The sequence below is a fragment of the Benincasa hispida genome, chromosome 5 (genome assembly GCF_009727055.1).
Source record: "Benincasa hispida cultivar B227 chromosome 5, ASM972705v1, whole genome shotgun sequence".
Classification (NCBI taxonomy): domain Eukaryota; kingdom Viridiplantae; phylum Streptophyta; class Magnoliopsida; order Cucurbitales; family Cucurbitaceae; genus Benincasa; species Benincasa hispida.
Genome location: NC_052353.1, coordinates 17122576 through 17129773, shown reverse-complemented (window position 1 = coordinate 17129773; position 7198 = coordinate 17122576).

Sequence of the window (7198 nt, the reverse complement as noted above, 5' to 3'; positions counted from 1 at the left end):
CTGGAAATAATTCTCACTTTAGTTAACGCATTCTTCCAACCCTCTTTCGATAGGCGGAATAACATATTCACTTCTGCTCTCACAGGTGAAGATGTCGTCGAGCGTGCTTTAGCTAAACTTAGCCGATTACCTTAACAAAGATTAACTCACTCACTTAATTCTTCCTTTTTACCCAGAGGATTAAGAACACATGATGGAGAAAATGGATGATAAATGTATGGAAAGAAACAGAGAGATGATAATGATGACGATAATAACATTTAAATCTAAAAATCAGTGTTTGATACATGATTTGTGAATGAAAGATTAAAGAGGATGAACAAATACGGAAAGAGTGTCAATGTCTTGACATAGATCCCAATCGGAGACATTGTGCTTGCCGACATATGGATGAAGTAGAGTGGAAAGCTTGCTTGCTTTCCCGATAGAAGTGACCTCTTACACAAAGCTTCAGCTTCGGGAATGGGAAGAATTTCTTGCTCAGAGACTCACCTTTCAGCCTTGTCTCGTTGTTCTCCTGGATTTTCTCTGTAAAGTCTCTTCAGACAAGCCTCCTTTGAAATGAATTCAAGGAAGCTATTTATAGACAAGACCTTGGCTTTTTGTATTAGTGATCCCACTGTGTAATTCTTATAATTCCTGTTATGGCGTAGTGGAAATGTTCGCTCTGCTCCAAGATCAATCTGTTAGAATCGTACAACCGAAAGCTATACACTTGTCATAATTGCCCGCGAATGCATTGCTCTTCACATCTTCGATCGATCGCCACATGTAATGTAGTTGTTTTGATTACCGCATGCGGTGGAAATGCGTTGATCACTAGAATCCATGATCGATCATCGCATGCACCGCCATTGCGTTGATCTTTCTTCGTTCTTGATCGATTGGCGCATGCAAAGTAGATGTGTTGTACATTTCGTCCTCGAGCAATTAATCGGCATGGCAATGACCTATTTTCCTGCAAAATAGAGGACTTGGACATTCTATTTCACCATCGCAATGAAGTTAGTGGTTGTGTTTGCGACATTTCTATAATGTTTCGTATTTCTCAGCTAATTCTTTATACTATCGACACAACCTTTTCCTTCTTTTTACCGCATAATCTAAAATAAAACCAGCATAAATAACTTGTATTTCTACAAGTTATCAGTTGCTCTTTCAATCTTTGCGGAGTTGCTGGTGTTGGACTTCTTTTGTCTCAAGATCTAGAGGCTAAGGGTGGCGCAACTTCGGGGTTATTTTTCTCGGGCTTCTCCAGAACTCTATAGGTCAACGGGGTCTTCGGTTGTCACCATATTCAAGTTGGTCACAATGGGCTTCTTCTACTACTTCCGCAGTCAATGGTTGTCGCTTAGCAAGGAAACTTGTTAAGCATTGTTCCTTCCCATTACACTGAGCATCTCGAAGGGAGCTCAGTTGAGCTCGGAACTGCTCCTTGCAGTCTATTTTCAGCTCACCCGCAATTTATCCCGTTTAGATTTCGAGCATTTCTAATGGATATAGCTTGATTCTGAAGCATTGATTCATTTTTTCTCAATGTATTGCTTCAACAAGCTCTCTAAGGATGAAGATTGCGGGTGGTTGTGCGCTGGACCGTTGGTTTGCGGGAAAATCCGGGTGGCCCTCCTTTTTGCTGCACAGGCTTGAAAGCTTTTTTTGTTGATTTTCCCACAGCAAAATTTGGGTGTTTTTGCCACCCAGGGGTTATATGTATCGGAATGGGGATTATTTCTCGTGAAGCATATCGACTGCGGGTTTGTTGGGCATCTTCCAGCGATGTGAGCATCCTGCAAATGCACAGCTTGTGGTCGTTTGGAGTAATTTGCTAGACTGACCTGCCGCTTTCTTCGCTCCCGTATTATTAATTGCGATACCTTGTATCAGACTCATCATCGTAGTCATTTGATTTTGCAGGGATGCGATGACCCCATTGTTTGCGTCATTATCTTTAATTCTTAATCTTTGATCGCTTTCCCACCAATCCTCATGATTTTTTGAAATGCAATCAAGTATACTCTTTGCTTCCGCATATGTTTTGTCGAGCAGACCACCAGTGGTTGCTGCATTGGCAGCGGTCTGCAAAGAGGGATTTAGTTCTTAGTAAGATCTCCATTTGTAGGCAGTCTGGTAAGCCATTATGTGGACAGACTCTTACCAGCCGCTTGAACCTCGCCCAGGCATCGCTGGGCGATTTGTCATCTTCGGGTACAAAATTTGTTATTAATTTCCGTCTCCTAGCATTCTCGATTGGTGGGAAATAATTTTTCATAAACTTTTCCACCACTTGTTCCCACGAAGTTATCTCCCCTGGTTCGAGAGAATATGCCCATTTTCTTGCTTGATCACATAATGAAAATGGGAACAGAGTGAGTCAAACTTCTTCGGTTGAGATATTCGGGAACACAAAAGTGTTGCAGATTTCTATGAAGCTTCGGAGGTGAGCGTGTGGGTCTTCGTCACGCCTTCCTCCAAACTGATCAGCAGCCTGGATCATCTACAACATTACCGGCTTCATTTCAAACCTCGATCCGTTTAATGTTGGCCTCATCATTCTTGGAGAGAAATCATAGAGGTTAGGCGACGCATAGTTTCAGATGGGTCTATTGCGGTCATTCGCCAGAAGGATGGGATTGGCCATAATATTGTTCGCGTTAGCGGCCCTTGCTTCTGGTTTCTCCGCCATTCTTGGTGTTCTCTCTTGCTGTTAGCAGTTGATTCTTAATCTGCATCTGAATTTCCTCTCAATCTCTGGGTCGTAATTCGCCAGAGATTGAGAGTCTGTAAAGAAATCAAAAAATTACCGTTAGCACACTATTTTGCCGAAGTCCCCGGCAACGACGCCAAAAACTTGATGTTTAATTTTATGAAGTGAATTATGGATGATATATGATGGTGAAATTGCGTTTTTCACTCAAGTTTCCTCAGCAGAATTAAAATATAAATTCCACTGAGTTTCCTGGTAAGTCCAGGGTCGAACTCAGGGACTTGTGAAAATAGGTTGGGTTGGTAATTTTTATGAAAACTTTGCGATAACGGGATAAATAAATAAATTGTTGGATTGTTGTTTTACGTTAATGAAAAATAAACAAATGCGGCAGAGTTTGAAAAGAGTTGATTAAACGGGAAATGCGATGAGTATTCAGTGAACAGGTTGAGAAAAGTTTTGGCTAACACTTCCTAGGATGCGTTCATGCTATGTGATCATGCAACATGCATACAACAGTAAATGACCTCTCGGTGCGAATGCCACAGCTTCTGACGTGTGCGATATATGCGCTGTCTATAGAACCTACACATAAGCCTCTATTCTTATTTATGTGATGACAAAATGACACAAACATAAATAAGGCAACCACATAATATCATTCCCATCTCTAGGATGCATGCAATGCAGGTTGACAAACAGAGCTTATCTCTAAGTCCCTATCTCTTGTTTATGCAGTTCTAATCTTGCTCTTTCGAGTCCAGATTCTAACCTAGCTCTCTTGAGTCATTAGGTTCTTTCTTTAGACTCTTTCTCAAGTAGCTCTAAAGGGTATTTGGCACAGCATAAAACAAGACAATCGCTAGCAATGAACTTCCTAGGTCATGTTAACTTAGTTCTTCTCAACCCATTCGACTATTTTAGCTACTCATGTGTGCTAAGAGAGTGAACAGATGTAGAAATAGAACTTCCATTGTATAAATATAAAGATGAAGTACAAAATAACAATGCAAGTATAAAATAAAGGGCCTGGTAGCAATCTCTTGCTGCCCAGACTTCTACATTGTTTTTCTACTCGTGCTCAAAAGATAATCTCGCTCTCGCGAGAGTCGACCCTGAGCGATCTCTGGCGTCACCACTCTTCTCTTGCTCAACCTTAAAATGAAAGGAAAACTATGCACAAAAACGAGCTAAGCTCTTAAATTCGTAAACTGGTGAACTGATTAACTGATCAGCCGATCAACCAATCAACAACTTTTTTGAAGGATGCACTTGGTATTTATAGAACATCCGGGGTGAAAGGCGTCTTCTCTCTCATGATTGTACAGATGGGATGGCTTTAATTCCTGACTGATGCACCGATATTTTTCAATGAAAAGTTGAATGTACTTGTGATTGTTATCGGCTGTCAACTTAATTCGGATTCGACTGTCATCAGCTTTCTATCCCATCTCGATTAATTAGCTTTTCACCCAGATGCGTCCACCATGTTGCGCTGACTAAGTTGCGGCAATCCTTCTCGGGTGAATATTTTCGAACACGATCACCGCAAAGCCTTGCGATAATGCTGCGCTCGACCAATGATTTCCTATGATTGTAATTTTCGCCTTGCATCAATGCATATTCTGGATAAAAACACAAAAATCAACTGTTCTAATGTGATGAACACATGTGACCGCAATATTATGAATCTGGTGCTTTTTGGACGCAATTTAACATGTTTTATCAACGCAATCCAGCATTGTTTAAGAACTTAGCACTATGATAACGTGCATTTCTGCCCATTATCAGATTCTCACTCTAAGAATACCGAGGTTTTTGAGTGGTTGTGTCTTCCATTGTTGCCTTATTCGTTAGGAGTCCGTCCGTGGGTAGACGACAACGATATTTGGTAGACAATAGGCTTGACGATCTCAGCGACAGTGAGATTGGTTGGATTGATGAGAGCGAGATTTAAAGCGAAGAAAAGTTCTTCAACTGGTAAGTATCTCGTTCCTTTGTTGTTTAGAGTTCAAAGCATGCCGTAATTTTTTGTTAAATGCATAACTAGTATGTTTGATTGTGAATGCGTATTTATGTCACAATGAGTTAGGAACAATCTTGCTTCCACTCAGAGGTACTATTTGATAAGAGTTCCTTCATGAGGAAACGTGCTATGGGAGAAGACGTTACTTGGACTACAAAGAGGATTGAGTGGCAAGACAAATAACTATAAAAAAAGAGATCCAAGAACAATAAAAACTACATTGTTATATACAATCTACCGAGGTTTCCTCGTGCATTTCGGGTAATTTCCATTCTTTGGCAATACGAGATCTACTTACTTTAGTTATAATATGACTTACTATTTAATCTTCTTTTATAATCGTTTATTAATTATGGTAGGTGTGGGCATACGAGATCATATTAACAGTTGCTGAAAAAGTTGCAACCTGACTGAGTAGACATGTTGTACCTCATTTTCTGACATGGGAGTATACATACTCACCGCTGACCAAAATAATGCAACGAGACGTGTTTGATTCCATCGAGGTTAGTGTATTACATGAATATTTACTTGGATTTAAGATGAATGTCACATATAACTAACAAATTCTTCGTTGTTTTGTACAAACAAGGATCACACGCACACCACTGATCATGTCGGATAGGGAGAGGTGGTATAGGGACACTAAGGTTGATGAATGACCCGTAGTGTATTGATGATGAGACAAGCTCCTTAGAGACTCATAGATCACACCATAGTCACGAGCATTTGTCCCATCAGCGAGAACTCGATGAACATTAGTCTCACGAGCTCCCTACTTACGAAAATTTTCCCCCGCCTCGGCCGAATACATCCCATTCAAAGCCCATGAGGGGTGTGGGCATTCGTACATCACTTCGTGACATAGACCAAATAGTGTTTATGATGGAGCATAAATTGAACGATGTGTAGTCAAACTTGAAAGATGTAAAATCTGACTTGAGTGTCCTTCAGGCTGGCATATAAACAATCGAGAGCTTATTGTGGTCTTTGTTCGGGTATATAATATTATATTGAACTTATTCTAATGGGAATATATAACATGTAGTGTTTGACCTAATGTACTTCATAAACGATGTAAGGTTTAGGCATGAATTCCACTGAGACCAGTGACCCCATTATTCTACCATCCACTGAGTCCCGTGACCCCATTCTCCCACCTTTCGTTGAGTTCAATGTCCCCATTACTCTACCATCCACCGAGTTCTATGACCCCATCCATCCACCATTCACAAAGCCCATTGACTCCATCTATCCACCATCCACCAAGCCCGCCATCCCTCCACCATCCATGACACGTCATCCATCCACCATCCACTGAGCCTATTGACCCCTTCCCTCCACCTTCCAGCGGAACCAGTGACCCCATCCCTACACCCTCCATAAAGTCTATTAACCCCATCCCTCCACCCTCCATAGAGTCTAGTGACCCTATGCATCCATCTTCTATCGCATCTAGTGACCCCATCCCTCCACCATCCACGGAGCCCATCTCCTCATCGTTATAGTATCCATCGCTCTCCCCGAGATTCTACATCTTTCTATGTTGCTTTCCATAGATACCACCCTTTCCTTAATTGACACTATTGCATCCTCATCATTATAGTCTACTAACTAAATGAGATAGTGGTGAAGGATCTCTTACCGAAGAGTTTCATGAGCGCGTTCAAATCACTCTGATCTCACCATGACCGAAATACACATTATACATTCAAAGGTACAGTTATGTAAACATACAGTCAATTAAAGGCATGCTATGAACAAGAAATAAACGAGGGAGAGAGTTGTCATACCAGTTGAAGATGTTCTTCAAACTTCGAAACTCAACGAAGCGAAAACCTCCATGCAATCTACTAATGCCCAGCAGCAGCACGAACAACCGCACGAACACGAACGCCGCGGGGATGACACCACCAGAAAAGAGCCCCAGGTATTCTCGGAGTGAGAACCCAAAGTGTGGTCTTTGGTGAATTTGGTAGAGGAAGGAGGAAGCATGGATCGTGTAGGCGTTAAGCAAATGGGATGGAAAAATGCTTATCGTTTAGGAGAAGCTACACGATCGTGTAGGTTTTACTAAATGATCGTTTAGGAAATGGTATACGATTGTTTAGTAAACTCGACACATACTATGATTGTTTAGGAAAGCTATGCGATCGTGTAGGAACTAGTGTGTGATCGTTTGAGCGTGAGGTGGACGATCGTTTAGGTGGAGAGTGACTATTGTATAGGCTCTTGAAATGCTTAAGCGATCGATTATCTTTCACCAGCGCAATCTCTCTTTTTCTTTTTGGACAGGCGATTCAAAATGAAAACCATTTTCATTTAGTTCATCGGTTACAATAATCGACGCTGCCCCACTAACCCACGTCCAAACGTGATTTTTGGGTTAATTATCATATAATTAACCAACTAAAATATTAATAAATATAATCATATTATATTTTTAACCTATAGTTTGATTTCACATA